Below are 20,210 nucleotides of genomic sequence, written 5' to 3'. Positions count from 1 at the left end.
TGGGGAACGTCAACTTATTTTGTAGCCATTTCATTAACATACTTCCTCATACAAGTAATTTATCCTGGGGCTGTTAACTCTGTCATCAACATATGAAATGCCCTGTGTATACAGTTGGCTTGGGTGGATCCTGAGTTTGTGCTCCTCTCTTCTCATGCAAAATTGGTGATGGAATTAGAAAGCTCCTCAAAAGTGCGACCTCTGCAGTGTCTCTTGTTTCTTATGGATAATTCTATTAGGTCAATTGGACTGTAATGACAGTGACCTCCATAATGTTATGCTACAAGTAGAGTTGAGCGAAATGGGTCGAAAAAAATCAAAAGTCACCGACTTTTGGCAAAGTCGGGTTTCATGAAACGAAACCCGACCCTAGGATGAGGTCGGCCACGAGGTCGGCGACTTACGCGCCAAAGTCGCATTTCAAAAGTTTGTTTTGCGCTCTTTTTCAGCCAATCAGGATCCACGGACACTGTGGGCAACGTGATGACATAGGCACGGGTCACCACAATCTTTCAGAAGGGCATGCAAGTGATTGGCTTGCTTTGGTGGGCGTCACAGGGGGTATAAAAGGGCGTGCACGCCGACCGCCATCTTACTTCTGCCGATCTCAGTATAGGGAGAGGTTGCTGCTGATTCTGTAGGGAGAGCGTTAGGCAGGGAAGAAGACCAAAAAACTGCTTCTGCTGCTAGCGATTTGGCCTGCACAACACACCAGTCACTGTGTGTGCAGTGCAAGGGGAGGCTATATAGTGGTGTATCAGTGGTGTTGGTTGTTGGGCTGCCTTCTAAGGCTTCCTGACAGGCTGGCATTGCTGTTTACCCACTGCTCCACAAACTGCTTTTCTAAAAGCAATCCAATCTCCCTTATCCTCTAGTCACTTTGGTCACAGCTGTGCCATCGAGCCTGTCACATAGCGCTCAGATATTCATTGGGCCTCAAACTGCTTTTTTAAAAGCAATCCCAATTTTTTTTTTTGTCCTGCTGAGAAGAAAAAAAAACTGCTTCTGCTGCTGATAGCAATTTGGCCTGCACAACACACCAGTCACTGTGTGCAGTGCAAGGGGAGGCTATATAGTGGTGTATCAGTGGTGTTGGTTGTTGGGCTGCCTTTTAAGGCTTCCTGACAGGCTGGCATTGCTGTCTACCCACTGCTCCGCAAACTGCTTTTTTAAAAGCAATCCAATCTCCCTTATCCTCTAGTCACTTAGGTCACAGCTGTGCCATCGAGCTTGTCACATAGCGCTCAGATATTCATTGGGCCTCACACAATCCAAAAGTGTCCAGTGTCCAAAAGTGTGTGCAGAGATTCAAACTCTCACTTATCCTCTAGTCACTTAGGTCACAGCTGTGCCATCGAGCTTGTCACATAGCGCTCAGATATTCATTGGGCCTCACACAATCCAAAAGTGTCCAGTGTCCAAAAGTGTGTGCAGAGATTCAAACTCTCACTTATCCTCTAGTCACTTAGGTCACAGCTGTGCCATCGAGCTTGTCACATAGCGCTCAGATATTCATTGGGCCTCACACAATCCAAAAGTGTCCAGTGTCCAAAAGTGTGTGCAGAGATTCAAAATCTCACTTATTCTCTAGTCACTTAGGTCACAGCTGTGCCATCGAGCTTGTCACATAGCGCTCAGATATTCATTGGGCCTCACACAATCCAAAAGTGTCCAGCGTCCAAAAGTGTGTGCAGAGATTCAAACTCTCACTTATCCTCTAGTCACTTAGGTCACAGCTGTGCCATCGAGCTTGTCACATAGCGCTCAGATATTCATTGGGCCTCACACAATCCAAAAGTGTCCAGTGTCCAAAAGTGTGTGCAGAGATTCAAAATCTCACTTATTCTCTAGTCACTTAGGTCACAGCTGTGCCATCGAGCCTGTCACATAGCGCTCAGATATTCATTGGGCCTCACACAATCCAAAAGTGTCCAGTGTCCAAAAGTGTGTGCAGAGATTCAAAATCTCACTTATTCTCTAGTCACTTAGGTCACAGCTGTGCCATCGAGCTTGTCACATAGCGCTCAGATATTCATTGGGCCTCACACAATCCAAAAGTGTCCAGTGTCCAAAAGTGTGTGCAGAGATTCAAACTCTCACTTATCCTCTAGTCACTTAGGTCACAGCTGTGCCATCGAGCTTGTCACATAGCGCTCAGATATTCATTGGGCCTCACACAATCCAAAAGTGTCCAGTGTCCAAAAGTGTGTGCAGAGATTCAAAATCTCACTTATTCTCTAGTCACTTAGGTCACAGCTGTGCCATCGAGCCTGTCACATAGCGCTCAGATATTCATTGGGCCTCACACAATCCAAAAGTGTCCAGTGTCCAAAAGTGTGTGCAGAGATTCAAAATCTCACTTATTCTCTAGTCACTTAGGTCACAGCTGTGCCATCGAGCTTGTCACATAGCGCTCAGATATTCATTGGGCCTCACACAATCCAAAAGTGTCCAGTGTCCAAAAGTGTGTGCAGAGATTCAAAATCTCACTTATTCTCTAGTCACTTAGGTCACAGCTGTGCCATCGAGCCTCTCACATAGAGCTCAGATATCAGTGGGCCTCACACAATCCAAAAGTGTCCAGTGTCCAAAAGTGTGTGCAGAAATTCAAAATCTCCCCTGTCCTATAGACACCTTGTTTTACATACTATATAGTTTGTTGGATTTTGTCTACATTTCTACCAAAAATGAGGAAGGCTGGTGGAAGAGGCCGTGGAATTGGGCGGGGGTTGGCAGCTGGTAATGATGGTGTTGGTGGTGGATCTGATGGTAGTGGCAAGAGCAAAATAGGACCGAATGCAGGAGGTGTTGAGCCTGCGTCATCGTCTGGCTACATAAGGCCTCGAACGCTTAGTTTTCTAGGAGTTGGCAAACCGCTTTTAAAGCCAGAGCATCAGGAAAAAGTTTTGTCTTACATTGCTGACTCAGCCTCCAGCTCTATCGCCTCCTCTTCTTCAGTTGTAAAAAGTAAAAGCACTGAGTTGTCATTGGAGGCTCATGTTCATGAACCACACCTTTCCTTGTGTCCTTCACCCCAACCAAGATTGAAGGATGACGCAGGCCATACTACTGATTACTCCATGGAGCTGTTTTCACATACCATGCCTGGATTATCAAGTCAAATGGTGAATTACCCAGGCCAAGATGAATCTGACATGGAGTGCACTGATGCACAGCCGCTGATGGATGATTCTGCTGGTACATTCACTCAGAGCACTACATTGTCCTCGCAGTGTACAGAGCCAGATTCTGACCCTGATGAGACTCAGGTGCCCCTTCCCGCACACTATACCACCATACACGGTGACACAGAGGAAGGTGCACATGACATAGAAGAGGAGGTGAAGGATGACCCAGTTGTTGACCCAGATTGGCATCCATTGGGGGAAGAGGGTGCTGCTTCCAATAGCTCAGATGAGGAGCATCCACAGCAGACATCGACATCGCAACAGCAGTTATCTGGCAGGCCCGGAGCACTCCAAAGACAGGTTCCAAACATCAAAAGAGTTGCTGGACAGCTTGTCCAGAGGGTCAAAAGATCACAGCGTGCTAGGCCGCAAAATGTCTGCCAAAGTAGGAAGAGTGCAGTGTGGCACTTTTTTGAACAAAATCCTCATGATCAGGCCAAGGTTATCTGTAAGAAGTGCGCAAAGACCTTTAGCCGAGGGAAAAATCTGAAAAATTTGAATACCAGTTGCATGCTTAGACATTTAACCAGCATGCACTTGCAAGCGTGGACAGAACACCAAACCTCAAGTGCCACATGTGCAACTGATCACAACGAAGGTCGTCAGCAACGCTACATTGTTTCCCCCACTGTAAGCCCACCGGTTAGCACAGCAGCAAATGTTGAGGTGTCGTTGCAAGGCCACAGCAGTCAGGGAATCCCACTGTTATATCAACGAAAGACTGATTCTAGGCCATCAGAAAGAACACCAACTCCATCACCATCATCAACCCTCTCTCAGTCCGCCCTGTCCACCGCTACTTCCACCATATGCAGCTCTCAAGTCCAGCTCACCCTCCCAGACACTATGAGTAGGTCAAGAAAGTACTCAGTCTCTCATCCGCGTACACTGGGTTTGAACGCCCACATTGCCAAACTAATCTCGTTTGAGATGATGCCCTTTCGGTTGGTGGAAAGCACAGCTTTCCGCGAACTCATGGCCTATGCAGTACCACGCTATGACCTACCCAGTCGCCACTTCTTCACTCACAAAGCCATCCCAGCCCTCCACCATCATGTGAAAGACCGCATTGTCCATGCACTCAAGCAGTCAGTGAGCGGAAAGGTGCACCTCACAACTGATGCATGGTCCAGTCGGCATGGCCAGGGCCGTTACGTGTCCATCACTGCTCACTGGGTTAATGTGGTGGATGCAGGGTCCACAGGGGACAGCGGTGGTGGGACAGTGCTGCCTAGCCCACGGTATAGGAAACAGTTGGCTGTAGGCGTTCGACCCTCCTCCTCCTCCACCTCCTCCAGAAGCGAAAGCTCGTCCACAGAGCGCAGTCGTACGAGCACTCCATCTGCAGCTGCCACTGTTGCACACGATGTGTCCCCCTATCGAGCAGCTAGTGGAAAGCGTCAGCAGGCTGTGTTGCAGATGATGTGTTTGGGCAACAGACACACGGCCGAGGTGCTGGCCGAGTACTTGAAGCGACAAACTGAGTCATGGCTGGGCAGTGTACATCTTGAGGCAGGCAAGGTAGTTAGTGATAACGGCCGTAATTTTGTGGCAGCCATAGCCCTTTCAAAACTCAGCCACATACCTTGCTTGGCTCACACCTTGAACCTGGTGGTGCAGTGCTTCCTCAAAAATTATCCGGAGTTAACAGCCCTGCTCCAGAAGGTGCGAAGACTGTGCGCGCACATCCGCCGGTCGCCTGTACACTCCGTTCGTATGCAGAAGCTGCAGCGATTGCTCCACCTTCCCAACCACCGCCTCATTATCGACATTGCAACAAGGTGGAACTCCACCCTGCACATGGTGGAGCGGCTGTGCGAGCAGAGGCAGGCCATAATGCATTTGTGGGAGGATACACGGCCAGGCACTTTGAGAGCAGACATGGAGTTGACAGGCGTGCAGTGGTCGAAGCTGAAAGACCTTTGTAAAGTCCTTCAGTGTTTTGAGGAATGCACACGGCTGGTAAGCGCAGACGACGCCATCCTAAGCATGAGCATCCCACTTATGCGTCTGCTCCTGCAAACTTTGATGCACCTTAAGGAGCAGGCGTCTGCAGCCAATGTTGATGAGGAGGAAGAGGAGGAGGGAATCCTTGATGACATTCAGCCATTGTCTGCTCAGGGACCTCTCCCGGACGAGGTGGAGGAAGAAGAGGAGGAGGAGGAGGATGATGGGGATGATTACTTAGGGGAGGAGGATGCATCTCGTGGGGCAAGTGAAAATGTTGGCGTGGCAAGGTCTGGTACAGGGTTTGTGCGTGACTGGAGGGATGTGGATTTGCCAGAAAGTGCTCCTCCACCCAGCACTCGCAGTGCATCATTGACACCGGGAACATTGGCCCACATGTCAGATTATGCCTTGCAGATCCTAAAAAGGGACCCCCGCATTGCCAAAATGATGAACGATGACGACTACTGGTTGGCCAGCATCCTGGATCCACGCTATAAAAGCAAATTACAAAACATCATGCCACAGGAGAACCTTGACCTAATATTGGCTAATAAACAAGCAACTCTGGTAAATCGGTTGCTTGAGGCATTCCCAGCACACAGCAGCGGTGATGTTTCTCACACGAGCCGTACGGGCCGGGGGCAGCTTGGCAGAGGTGTTCGTGGTGCACACAGCAGAAGTGGCGTTGGAGACAGGGGTTTCATGACAATGTTGTGGACTGATTTTTCAAATACCGCTCACACAACTGGTAATACTGCATCGATGGAAAGTGACAGGAGACAGCAGTTGTCAACTATGGTAACAAACTACTTTTCCTCCCATATCGATGTTCTCCCACACAGGTCATTCCCCTTTGACCATTGGGCCACTAAACTGGACACCTGGCCTGAATTGGCACAATATGCCTTACAGGAGCTCGCTTGCCCAGCTGCAAGTGTGCTATCGGAAAGAGTCTTCAGTGCAGCTGGATCAATCCTGACAGAAAAAAGGACCCGTCTGTCAACCCAAAATGTGGATGATCTAACCTTCATTAAAATGAACCACGCATGGGTTTCCAAGGATTTTGTCCCACCTTCCCCTGATGACACATAGGGTGACAGAAAAATGGCTTGCTTTGGTCCACCTCTTCCTGGTACTTCAAATATTTCGCCTTTTGCATCAGCTGAATGTCCAACATCAACATATGCCACTTTCTAAAACTCCCTAACTGTGCTGCCTCCCCCCATGGCCGGGGTCACCACCTACTGCACGACACCGTGCGAGTGCTGTTGCCCTGGACAGGTGGGTAGGCCGACTCTTGGGCGCGGGCACTGGCACAGGGTCCCTCATAGTGCAATCAAGTGTCTCTGACGGTGGTGGTGCACACCCGCCGTCAGACACACCCCTGTACTATGAGGGGCCCAGTGCCAGTACCGACGCCCACGAGTGGGCCCCCCTTGCTTGGGCAGGGCCCCAGCATTTGCAATCTTTACCTCTCCCTGCTCCTCCGCTGTGTAATCTGGGCCGTCAAATCCATACTGTGCCTGACACCGTCTGAGCCTGCCTCCTGAGACATATATTTTGAATGTGTACGCTATCCATACATGTTATCCAGGGATACGGTACCCTTTCTAACCTTTGTGCAATCACGTGCAATCCATACTGGGCCTAACACCGTCTGAGCCTGCCTCATGCTGTATAGACATATATTTTGAATGTGTACGCTATCCATACATGTTATCCCGGGATACGGTACCCTTTCTAACCTTTGTGCAATCACGTGCAATCCATACTGGGCCTAACACCGTCTGAGCCTGCCTCATGCTGTATAGACATATATTTTGAATGTGTACGCTATCCATACATGTTATCCTGGGATACGGTACCCTTTCTAACCTTTGTGCAATCACGTGCAATCCATACTGGGCCTAACACCGTCTGAGCCTGCCTCATGCTGTATAGACATATATTTTGAATGTGTACGCTATCCATACATGTTATCTAGGGATACGGTACCCTTTCTAACCTTTGTGCAATCACGTGCAATCCATACTGGGCCTAACACCGTCTGAGCCTGCCTCATGCTGTATAGACATATATTTTGAATGTGTACGCTATCCATACATGTTATCCGGGGATACGGTACCCTTTCTAACCTTTGTGCAATCACGTGCAATCCATACTGGGCCTAACACCGTCTGAGCCTGCCTCCTGAGACATATATTTTGAATGTGTACGCTATCCATACATGTTATCCATGGATACGGTACCCTTTCTAACCTTTGTGCAATCACGTGCAATCCATACTGGGCCTAACACCGTCTGAGCCTGCCTCCTGAGACATATATTTTGAATGTGTACGTTATCCATACATGTTATCCAGGGATACAGTACCCTTTCTAACCTTTGTGCAATCACGTGCAATCCATACTGGGCCTAACACCGTCTGAGCCTGCCTCCTGAGACATATATTTTGAATGTGTACGCTATCCATACATGTTATCCGGGGATACGGTACCCTTTCTAACCTTTGTGCAATCACGTGCAATCCATACTGGGCCTAACACCGTCTGAGCCTGCCTCCTGAGACATATATTTTGAATGTGTACGCTATCCATACATGTTATCCGGGGATACGGTACCCTTTCTAACCTTTGTGCAATCACGTGCAATCCATACTGGGCCTAACACTGTCTGAGCCTGCCTCATGCTGTATAGACATATATTTTGAATGTGTACGTTATCCATACATGTTATCCGGGGATACGGTACCCTTTCTAACCTTTGTGCAATCACGTGCAATCCATACTGGGCCTAACACCGTCTGAGCCTGCCTCCTGAGACATATATTTTGAATGTGTACGCTATCCATACATGTTATCTGGGGATACGGTACCCTTTCTAACCTTTGTGCAATCACGTGCAATCCATACTGGGCCTAACACCGTCTGAGCCTGCCTCCTGAGACATATATTTTGAATGTGTACGCTATCCATACATGTTATCTGGGGATACGGTACCCTTTCTCACCTTTGTGCAATCACGTGTAATCAATACTGGGCGTGAGAACGGCTGGCGAGCTGTTAAGCAAGCTACAGCACCTGTCCAGACAAGTACAGGGATTCCCTAGCGAGGAGACTTATTTGATTGTTTTCAATGTTGGGACTGCAATTTTTGGGGAGCACTATACTCTGGAGAATGATAGATGGGGCCCACCATACACTGGAACATTCCAAAGGTGGACATCAGACACTGGAGCAGCATTTACAGGGCCCATTATACACTAGAGCATTAGAAATGGGGCCCATTATGTTTGGAGCATTATTTGGGCCCATAAGACAGTGGAGCTTCATCCATGGGGACCAACATATACTGTAGCATTATGTGGAGCTCATCATATACTGTTTCAAACATTATATGGGACCAATGATTCTGTATGGAGAAATAGATGGGCCTCGTCATGAGATGTAAAAAGTGAGGTATTTTTCATTGTACTATACCGCTATTTCTCTGCCGTATCGGAGCATGATGAGTTGTGGTATGTGTTAAAGGGGCGCTCTTTCGCCCAGGGCACATGAAAACCTGCAGCCAGCCCTCCCCCCCCACAGTTTGTAGCCAAATAACCCCCATTTTTCAGTGCGTAACTTGTATTATGAAGTTAATTAAGGTTGACAAGCTTAATAAAGAAGAATTGATGCTTTTGGCATTCAAATGGGCACTGTAGGTGTGTTTCCTGTCCTCCTCTCACTGCCGACTTTTATTCCCCATGACTTACATTGGGTTTCGTGTTTCGGGACGGCCCCGACTTTTCCCTATAATCGGACGATCTTGCTCGACCCGACTTTTGGAAAAGTCGGGTTTCACGAAACGAAACGCGACCCTAAAAAAACAAAAGTCGCTCAACTCTAGCTACAAGTGCACTAACAGATGTGTCCCAGACCAATATGCCCAAAACCTGCCAAGTTCTTTTAAAGGGCAATGATTAGCAAATATTTAATCTGGAACTTAAATTATGTATAATCGATAGAGAAAAAATAATGTTATTTTCTCTCCTTCTTTATCCCTCTGAAGAATGTATTTTTTACATAGAAAGTGACAATTGATGTCATCTGCTTCAAATTTGTATCAATATCTCATATCTGTTCATTTATTTATGCTTTATAAGTGGTCTATCTACGGCTTTTTCAATATCGCCCTGTCTTAGTATATTTATGAAACAGTAAAGGCTTTAATAAGTAGAGAATGATGACATCGACACTTGGGGGCACAGGATAAAAAGAAACAGACAAATCGGGTCCTGAACAACACTGGAATTTGGGGTACAGGATAATGATGCTTACACTTGGGAATATTATGAAGAAAATGTGTAAAAAGCATAAAGCAATATAAGTGATGTACGATGTATAATGGCTATTTACCAAGTGTGTCCATTTTGTTGTAATCATTATTTTCTTATACGTATAATCCAGGTTTAAGTACTAATTTTCATTGTGTGACAGAAAAAATGTTAAATATATATTACATTCACTAAATGTGTAGTACGATAGATATGAATCTTGTGTAGAAGACCTGAAACATGACACAACGAGGTCACTGTATTGTGTCCTGAATGGCATCCATATTTTTCAGAAAAACTATTTACAAGGACAGGATTCGACACAAATTCAGAAATATGCCATCTTTTCATCAAGGACTTATCTGACTATTAATATGATCTCTGGTCTAATAAATCTTGATAATGAAATCCTAATGTTGTTAGACATACTAAGTTATTACACGTTTATCAATTATTAAAGGGGATGACTAATTCCAGTTTACTATATATAGCGCTGTGCTTTATTAAGTAGCATTTATTTTTATGTATAGTGCCGTCCCATATTATATAACTTCCTCTTGTTATATATAGCGTAGTTTCTTATTACATAGTATCCTCTACTGGGTATAGCATTGCTATTTTAGCACTGTACACAAGGAGAAAAAATTTGCATTGTCCACGTAGCACACCAATGTCTCTGTTGTCTTACAGTTGCACAAATGCATCTGTGTGTTAGGGCCCCGTCACACATAGCGGCGCACCAGCGATCCCGACAACGATATTACCTTGTCAGGATCGCTGGTGTGTCACTAGTTACACTTCGCTTAATAACCCACTGTGTACCTTAGTTACCAGCGTGCTGGTGCAGGGAGCTGGTAGCCAAGGTACACATTGGGTTTCTAAGCAGCACGCGGCACTTAGAAACCCGATGTGTACCTTGGATACCAGCTCCCTGCACCAGTGCTCCAGTAACTAAGGTACACATCGGGTTTCTAAGTGCTGCACATCACTTAGATATCCGACATTTACTTTAGTTACCAGCGATCAAAAAAATGTCCTGGCCATTCCAGGACGATCAGCGATAACCGGCAGGGGTCTGGTCGCTGGTAAGTGTCACACAGCGATCTCGCTGGTGAGATCGCTGTTGCGTCACAAAACTTGTGACTCAGCAGCTATCTCATGAGCGAGATCGCTATGTGTGACGGGGGCTTTAAACACATGACCTATCACATCTCAAAGTGGATCTTGTCACATGTCATGTGATACATCAGGTGCTGAGGGCACACTCTATAGAGCCAGGGGTCCTGGATACTCTTAATCCACCCCAGGGAACCACGAAGGGGTCGATTGTAAAGGCTAAACCACAATTTTAGCTGAATTCTAAGTCTGTTGCAGTAAATAGAAAATATTTTCTTTCATATGGATGTGCTGCTCTGATGAATTTTATGAGTTTCACAATTACCTTATTTGTATGGACTCAAGGGTAAAATTACTACTGGTTTCAGTCTACAATTTTGTTGTGTTTTTACATGTAACTGTATCGATTTATGATAATATATTATGTACCTGCTTTTATGTCAAGCTACTAATATCTGCCATTACTGAGCTTTGACAATTATTTTCTTACCACAAAATAATAGGCTACATGGATAAAAATGTAATCAATGGAATATATACAGCTATCAGACTTAACATGTGGCACATCATGTTTCTTGTCAAGGAAGAGTCACGACACCATCATTCTCATTATGTAATAAGTAACATTTATTGAGTTTCTTCAATGATTATACGACTTATAATTTACTGATTGCAATGGAGACTAAGATTTATGCAATCTGTACATTAAATTACAGATAAATGAAATAGAAATATTTTCTTCATCCTTCTGATGTATTGACTTTTGTATTAATTAAAAAGTGAAAATGACATCATCTTTTTCCAACTGGTATCATTACCTCATATCGGTTAATCTATCTATACTGTGTGACTGGTCTTTCTTTTTTCTTTTCTATATCTTCCTGTCTTAATAGATGTGTGAAATATTAAAGGCTTTAATAAGTAGAGAAAGAGGAAGCAGACACTTGTGGTACAGAATATAAAGAAACTGACAAATGGGGTTCTGGACAATGACACTAGAACTTGGGGTACACGATGATAAAAACAATTGGAGGTATAGAAAACTGAAATGCTGACAATTGGGGTACAGGATAATAACAGCCTGAAACTTTATGTCATTATCCAGTATTTAAGTGTGAGCATCACTGTACTGTACCCATAATGGCACAATGACACTTGGGGTTCAGGATATTGACACAATGAGATTTAGGGTACAGGACAACTAACTTGATGGATTAACTCTTTGCATTCTTGTACTTTTTTTTACCTCTTCTGCCTTGTTCTAATCTGGATTCTGGCAAGGAGGGTACCCCAGTTCTACCACAACCGACCCAGAGATATACAGGGTGTATATATTATACAGAAATGTCACATGTGTATATTGCTTTTAGATACAAAAAATGATTCTTTCTTATAATAAAGATCTGGAGATGAATCTGCAACTCTGTGATTTTCATTTGTGAAGAACCTGGGAACACATGTAGTGTATTGCCATGTACAGAGGACCAGAGCAGCTCATATATACAAGAAATAGATAGAAGAATGCAGGAGATAAAATCTAACCATTATTTGTTTTATTGTTGTAAAAAGTATACACATAATTGAATGGGAGTATTTGCACCCAGTCTATCATAATGCAGAAATACAAATCCATCAATTTTAACCCTAAAAGACACAGATTTGGAGGAGCCTGATTTACATGAGAACAACTTTTCCCTATTGGATGAATATAAAGATGACACAAGGGAGAGACATTTCTGGATTAAATTCAAGTTTTATTGAAGCAACAAATTTGACAAAATGATCAAAATATACAGAGGATTAAAGTGTCCACAATTTCATCTGTCGGTACTAAGTCCCGGTGCTGATGTGTTCATAAACAAGTTGCTTTGGGAAAAATTGGCACTCTTCATAGAAATCGGATCCAGAATTAGTTTTCAAATTCAGATGACACCATTTCTTCTGTCATCTCCATCAGCAAGGAAATCATTATTTTATCTGTAGGAAAATATGGACAAAATGTAGATATTACATCACTATGAAATGCAACAATAGATAAAACTGTCAAATGTAACTATTTTTAGAAAATATGCTGGAAAAATCAGATTTTTTTCAGAAAGGGCCCCATTTTTTATATCATTGGACTCAATAATAATGAAAGAAATAAAATATATTCTGTCCCAAACTTATCCCAATTATTCCTGGCTCATATTTTGTGCAGTAGATTTTAAGATTTGAAGATGGCAACAAAAATTACAATAAATTAAAGTCAGCATCAAGTTGGTCAATACCCAATTGTCCCAAGAACAGATATATGATATTAGAAAATTCAGGTAATGAATGATGGAGTGCGTTGTCCTCTTACCTGTTACTCTTTCTCTGATGCTTCTTGGCCTTCTTATTTCTTCTGTCTTGGAATTCTTTCAGGACACTAGAATAGTCATTGAAAACATTGCTTTGCAGAAGGCAGCTGCAATAGAGATGTGTTATGTTGTCCTCCATATATTCCACCATCATCCTTCTATTCTCGCTCATTGACTTGTCCGAATAAGTAATGATTGCTTCTGAGTTTCCTAATGTGCATCGTTCTGGCAGATGCATGAGACCACCATCAGAAAAGGACGGGTCTTCTCTCAGCCTGACCATGAAAGACCAGTTCCCGGTCCAGAATCCAAAGCAATTTAGCATCTTGGTTGGACCTTTCAACACGGTGCAGAAGCATCTCAAGTATTCAGCAACCTCCATCCCAGTTGTATGAGTGTTTTGTACTGATACTATCACTTCTGTTTCCTCTATGTCAGTGGCGCAGTTAGAAGAGACAGATTCTGGTCTTGATAATTTCTCCATTTTCTATTCCTCCCAATGATAGATGTATAGCAGAAGAGTTCAGAATGGCTTTCTCCAGGAGAATGTATGAGGGAAGAGCAAAGAAACCAATTTATATCAGACTGAGGAGGAGCTCATGGGTTTCCTGTCAATGTCTTCACTACCTTGGGTATCAGGTAGAGTAAATCTGATTTACATAACAAACATCTATTCAGTAGGTGCAGAGCTCACACAAAACTTCTCAGAAAAGATTTTCCCTCCAAACCTCTCTCCATGGCCATATGTCTGTCATATGCTTGTCTATCTCTCATGTATCTTATCTTTTATTATTTAACTCATTTATCTTTCCTTTTACCTATTTATTAAGTAATCTAAGTAATCTAAGTGATATTAAGTAGAACTTGTGCATAAATGTCCAAAACTAATCTAATTATTTTGTATTTCTCTCCATCGTGCATCGGTATTTAGGCTATTTATTCATCTAAAGATCAAATAGAAAAATGTTTAGATCTATCCATAAAAATGTAAAATAATTTCCAATATCTTCAATACTTCAAATAATAATAATTTGCTTTATTTCTATCAGTTATCAAAAACCAACATAAAAGTTTCCGACACGCAGTGCAGACTGAACAACAGTACGAGAAATGCGTATATTGCTGCATGCCCCCCGTTTTAAAGTTCCACTTCTCCATGTAAGACCCTGGTTTATATTAGTTTAGATATCTGGTGCCTGCATTATCTGTATGTATGTGTCCCTAAATATTTAATGATAAATATTTAGTGAGATCTCTATAGGTCACTAAGTTGCAAAATAATTAATAATACCAAAATGATCATAATTCATATTTATACATCCATAAAAGTACAAGTGACTGTAGATACAATATAAATTAGCATAATACATGAAATACACAGCAACACATAAAGATATGCATCATATAAGGTATGAAGTGCATGAATTCAGAATAATAATGCTCAAGTATAAGAATAATTAAGGAAGATAACATCCATTCAAATAAAAAATTGTTGTAAACATGGCCCCCACATTTGTAATTATAGTGATATCACCCCTGGATTAGGACCTTATCTGTGTATCCCACCACTTCAGTCATATTTTTATGTTTGAGGATTTTCATAGATGATGTCTTCCTCCTAGGGATCAGAATTCTAGCAGAACTCCATGATTTCAATACATTTTCTATGTCACATGATCTTCTACCAAATTTACATTAGTCAAATTTTTTAGAGCAATTTATGGATGTTTTGATTTCACAGAAGGACAGAGGATTGCCTCGTCTGGATTTGTGATGCCCACAAATAAAAAAAGAGTTTGAGATATGGGAGTGACCGTTCTGATAAAATAGTGCAATCACCATCATATAATCAATATCTGGGAGTCAGAAGCATTTTAAGTGATAATCATCAAAAAATACAGATAAATTCAGGGATAAAAGGTAACCTAAAACACTGCTGGATAACTGTAGAGGAAAGAACACACGTGGTGACCTATGGACATATTTTTATCATTCTTGTCCAAACCCAACAAATTAGGTCAATGTGAACAATGGTGTCCTGCTGTACTGACTTTTCTTCAACTTATCACAAAACATGTCAAGTCTAGGAACGGCAAAGGATCCTTTCCTTTGTTCGAGATTTTCTTCCCTTGAAGTAACTGGCTACAGGAGTAGAAATGTTATCTTACCTCAGGTATGGAAGCTACTATCAAGGAAAAGAAGATTATGTTCAGTAGACTGCAGACTGCAAGAAAAAGCAAGCATCTGACTTTTTATCAGAAATTAATACATTTATATATAAAGACATATTGCAACTGGGGGTAAGAATGAGTGCTAATTATACTTTAAGGCCCCGTCACACACAGCGATCTCGCCAGCGAGATCACTGATTTTGTGATGCCACAGCAATCTCGCCAGCGAGATTACTGTGTGTGATATGGATCAGCGACCGGGCCCCCCTGCTGGGTATCGCTGATCGCGCTCCATCGTCCTGGGCCATTTTTTGATCGCTGGTCTCCCGCTGGCCAGCATGCATCACTACATGTGGCAGCGCGAGACCAGCGAACAGCAACGCTGGACTTTGGTTTCCAATGTAGACAGCGGGTATCTAAGAGCCGCACGGATCTTGGACACTCGCTATTTACATTGGAAACCAGCTTTATCGCTGGTCCTGATCGCTGGAGGGGCTGTCTATGGGACTGCTCACCAGCGATCAGCCTAACAATGTCCCAGCGATCCCATCCATGTTGCATCATTGGTGGGATCACTGGGACATCGTTATGTGTAACGGGGCCTTTAGAGTCCATATTATTAGAGTAAGTATAGCACTAATTGAATCCCTTAGAGGGGCCCGTGCATATAAGTATAATGTTGTCTATGCATCAAAACAAACTCAACTCAAACCACAATGTGGGATAGGTGTTATATTTTACCCCATGGTGGTACTTATTTGAAAAATAGTCACAACTTAAATAAAGGCAATAAAGGAAAGGCAAAAAAATATTGCTGGAAAATACTCCCGAAAGTGCTGACAGTGAGTGTGCTGCAGAACTTAGCCAGACCCATTTTGTAATCTATAATGTGTAAAGAGTTACTACAAGGGGCGCCTGAAAAGTTCGAGGCCCACCCATGAAATCTTTTTTGCATGGTCTTGTTTTGCAATGCAATATGTTATTTAGTTAGTTGAATGGTCTCATGAGCAATCTGGATTTATTTTGTTTTTTTTTGTTTCCGTTACAGCATTTTAAAGTTGGGTCGCAAGGCTGAAATATGGAAATAGAGAAGTTGGCAAAGTTGGCTGCAATTCACTCCGGTGGTTTCCAACTGCTTCAGCACCCACCCTATTACCCTGATTTGGCTCCCTCGGACTATCACCTATTCCCACAGATGAAAAAGCACCTTGGTGGAAGGTGGAATTGCAGCCATTGCAACAGCCGATGTGTGAACTTTGCCAACTTCTCCATTTCCATATTTCAGCCTTGCGACCCAACTTTAAAATACTGTAACGGAAACATAAAAAATAAAAATAAATCCAGATTGCTCATGAGACCATTCAACTAACTAAATAACATATTGCATTGCAAAACAAGACCATGCAAAAAAGATTTCATGGGTGGGCCTCTGACTTTTCCGGCGCCCCTCGTATGTCAAATGATGTTAGTATGCCAAATACTATGCATGCTCAGGAAATCTCGAGTAATGAGTATACATCGCTCATCGGGCAGCACGGTGGCTCAGTGGTTATCGTTGCAGCGCTGGGGTCCTGGGTTCGAATCCCACCAAGGACAACATCTGCAATGAGTTTGTATGTTCTCCCCGTGTTTGCGTGGGTTTCCTCCCACACTCCAAAGACATACTGATAGGGAATTTAGATTGTGAGCCCCATTGGGGACAGTGAAAATGTGTGTAAAGCGCTGCGGAATATGTTAGCGCTATATAAAAATAAAGATTATTATTATTATCACTAATTAAATATAATATTGTATATGAATCTACTGTGAAGTATTATACCAGCAGGGTGTGTTTAATGGTGTCCGTAGTCAATAGTGTCTGTCACATCTGAGGCCACTATGTTATATATTTAATGTTTGTTTTCATACAAATTTTTAATAAAAATTGCTACTTATTTATAAAAATATCTTATATTTGTGCATTTTTTGGTTACTTCTTACACAAGTTGGGATTTTTAGTATAACAGATGAGATTTATATGTATGTTAAGCACATGACTTTTTTTGACCATTGATTGATTCACCCAACAGCACCACAAACACTTAAGACAACATTACACACTGCGATATCGCTAGCAATATTGCTGTAAAGTCACCGATTTTGTGACGTTGCAGCGATATTGCTAGTGATAGCGCTGCATGTGTTACTTACCTCCGACCGCCTCCCCCGCTTGTTATCGCTGATCGCGCGAGAAGCTCCTGGACCATTCCTCGTCGGTCACTTCCTGCGGCGCTTCCTGTGGCGCCGACGAGCGACGCGTGGAGCCGGGCGGGAGGACGCAGGATCGCCTAGTGTGACAGGTAAGTAGTGACCCCCGTCCCCAGCGATGTCGCTAGTGAGATCTGCCTGTGTGGCAGCTCACTAGCGACCACCTAGTGATGCACCAGCGATCCTGACCGCGTCATATCGCTGGTCGGGATCGCTGGTGCATCGCTAGGTGTAACAGTACCCTTACTGGTGACTAGTTCATGCAGCCTTTATCTATCCTCCATTCCCTCAAGATGGGTGGACCATCAATGTAAATAAGCACCTGTACATTTAAAAATATGATGGATTTGAGAAAGAAAATCAGAGCTTTACCCCTTTGGTCTGAACAATTAGAATAAGCTTAGAACTCATTTTGTTCTTGAAAGGAGCCTATACATATGAGAAAATTGTTATCTATATTTCACAACCAGCCCAGAATCAGCTGAAAACGTGGCATAAGCACCATATTTGACCCCATCGCGGTTCCTCTTTGCTGAATAAAATATGAATTTCCTTACTATGACATTTCCATAAAAAAATAATTACAGAGCGCAAAAAATTATTGCTGGAAAATACTGTCAAAAATGCTGATAGTGAGTGTGCTTCTGGCCTTAGCCAAAAAATTTTAATCATCCAATGAAATGTGAAGAGTTACTATGTCTAATTATGTTAGATTGCCATAATCAAAAGTAATTAGACCAAAAATCATAATAAGAAAGTCAAATATGTCCTTAAGGAAGGGGCATACAGTATATTATTTGAAAAGATGTGTAGAATTCTATTCAGGTAAATAGTTATACTGTAAAATATGGACACCATCCAGGACACAATATGATGGACCTGGTGGTTGGATTATATAATGTTTCAGGTCTTGTATGGAAAGTTCATATCTATATATCTATTGAGCCTATATGTCTATTTCTGGGGTGATTAATCCGTTCATTTATATATAAATACCTTTGTGTACATTTGTCTTAGGGGGATCCTGAGTATATGCTAATCCCTTCTCATGCTTAGTTACTGGAGGGATTACAAGGATCAGGACAAGTTTGACCTCTGAGGAATCTGTTGTGTCTTAAGCCCCCATTACACACTGCGATATCGCTAGCAATATCGCTGTAAAGTCACCGATTTTATGACGTAGCACCGATATTGCTAGCGTTATCGCTACATGTGATACTTACCTCCGACCGGCTCCCCCGCTGATTATCGCTGATCGCTCGAGAAGGTCCTGGATCATTTCTCGTCGGGCGCTTCCTACTGGGCTTCCTGTGGCGCCGACGAGCGACGCGTGGACGCGGGCGGGAGGACGTCAGGATCGCCGCGTCTGACAAGTAAGTAGGGACCCCCGACCCCAGCGATGTTGCTGGTGAGATCTGCCTGTGTGGCAGCTCACTAGCGACCACTTAGCGATGCACCAACGATCCATATCGTTGTCGGGATCGCTGGTGCATCGCTATGTGTAACGGTACCCTAATGGACAATTCTTTATGGTCAATTACATAAAAACAGAAGAACCTACAGCCCAATCCAGTGCAGCAATACCTGAATGGTTTCTGTAAAGGAAAATTGGGACAAAGTATTTTATTTAGAATTTGAGTTTCACACAAACATATTTTATTTATATTATTCATATTTATTAATAGCATGATTCAATTAGGGAACAAATAACCATATTTTTCAGACTATAAGTACACACCAAACCATAAAATGCACCCCAAATTTTTGGGAGGAAAATAGGAAAAAACTTTTTTTGATGTTAAAATTGATGTCCATCTTATATTCTGAATTTCTGCTCCGTATTCACTCTAAAAGCTGCCTGTATCTATCTATTGTACTGTGAGGGTTTGTCAAATACCTGTGATACTTGGCATCAAACTTTGCTTATAGCTAGTGTTGCTCAAGTTTTTTTCTCTGTACCTTGTGTTTTTATAAAATATATCCTGTGTGTCGATTTATCTACTATCTCAGTGGCAGACATGCTGATATTGGCATATCTATTTTATAATACTCCTTCCTGATGCCTGATGAAGGGGCCTTCTGAACCTTGAAAGCTTGCAAATATAATTTCTCTGGTTAGCCAATAAAGGTATCACTCCTTGAATACTTTTCTCAATTTTCTTTGGGGACATAAATATTTACATCTATTTTTCTGGCTAACACGGTACCACAATATTATTTTGTATTGTACATCATAATAATTCTCCTTCAAAACAAATTTAATTAACGTGAATGAATTTTCCTTAGGGTTCTTAAGAGGAGTTCATTAATAAAAGAAAAATAATTTTAACGTATCACAACAATCTCTGAACTCATCTAAAAGGATGGGATAGACGTTACATTCGATCCCAAGGCGGTAACACTTTAATGAGTAAAAAATTAGCTAGTTAAAGAAATAAAAAAAGACAAAACAAATATACAGCTCTGGCAAAATTTAAGGGACCACTTTCAAATGTTCAGATTGTCAGATTTTTTTCTTTACAGGTATATTTAGGAGTAAAATGTACATTGTGTTTTAGTCTATAAGCTTCTGACATGTCTCCGAATTTCCAAGCAAAAAATGTATTTTTTTCTGACTAAGAAAAATGGTCAAAATAAAAAAACAGTGCTTTCAGACCTCAAATAATACTAAGAAAACAAATTCATAATCATTTATAAACAATAATACTAATGTTATAACTCAGGAAGAGTTCTGAAATCAATATTTTGTGGAATAACCATGATTTTTAATCACAGCTTTCATGCATCTTGGCATGCTTGCCGCCAGTCTTTCATACTGCTTCTGGCACAAAAATGTAAGCAGTTCTTCTTTGTTTGATGACTTGTGACTATCCATCATCCT

The sequence above is a fragment of the Dendrobates tinctorius genome, unplaced genomic scaffold (assembly GCF_039654945.1).
Source record: "Dendrobates tinctorius isolate UK_male_01 unplaced genomic scaffold, ASM3965494v1 ptg000028l, whole genome shotgun sequence".
In the NCBI taxonomy this organism is placed as follows: domain Eukaryota; kingdom Metazoa; phylum Chordata; class Amphibia; order Anura; family Dendrobatidae; genus Dendrobates; species Dendrobates tinctorius.
Note: the sequence above shows the minus strand (reverse complement) of the source record.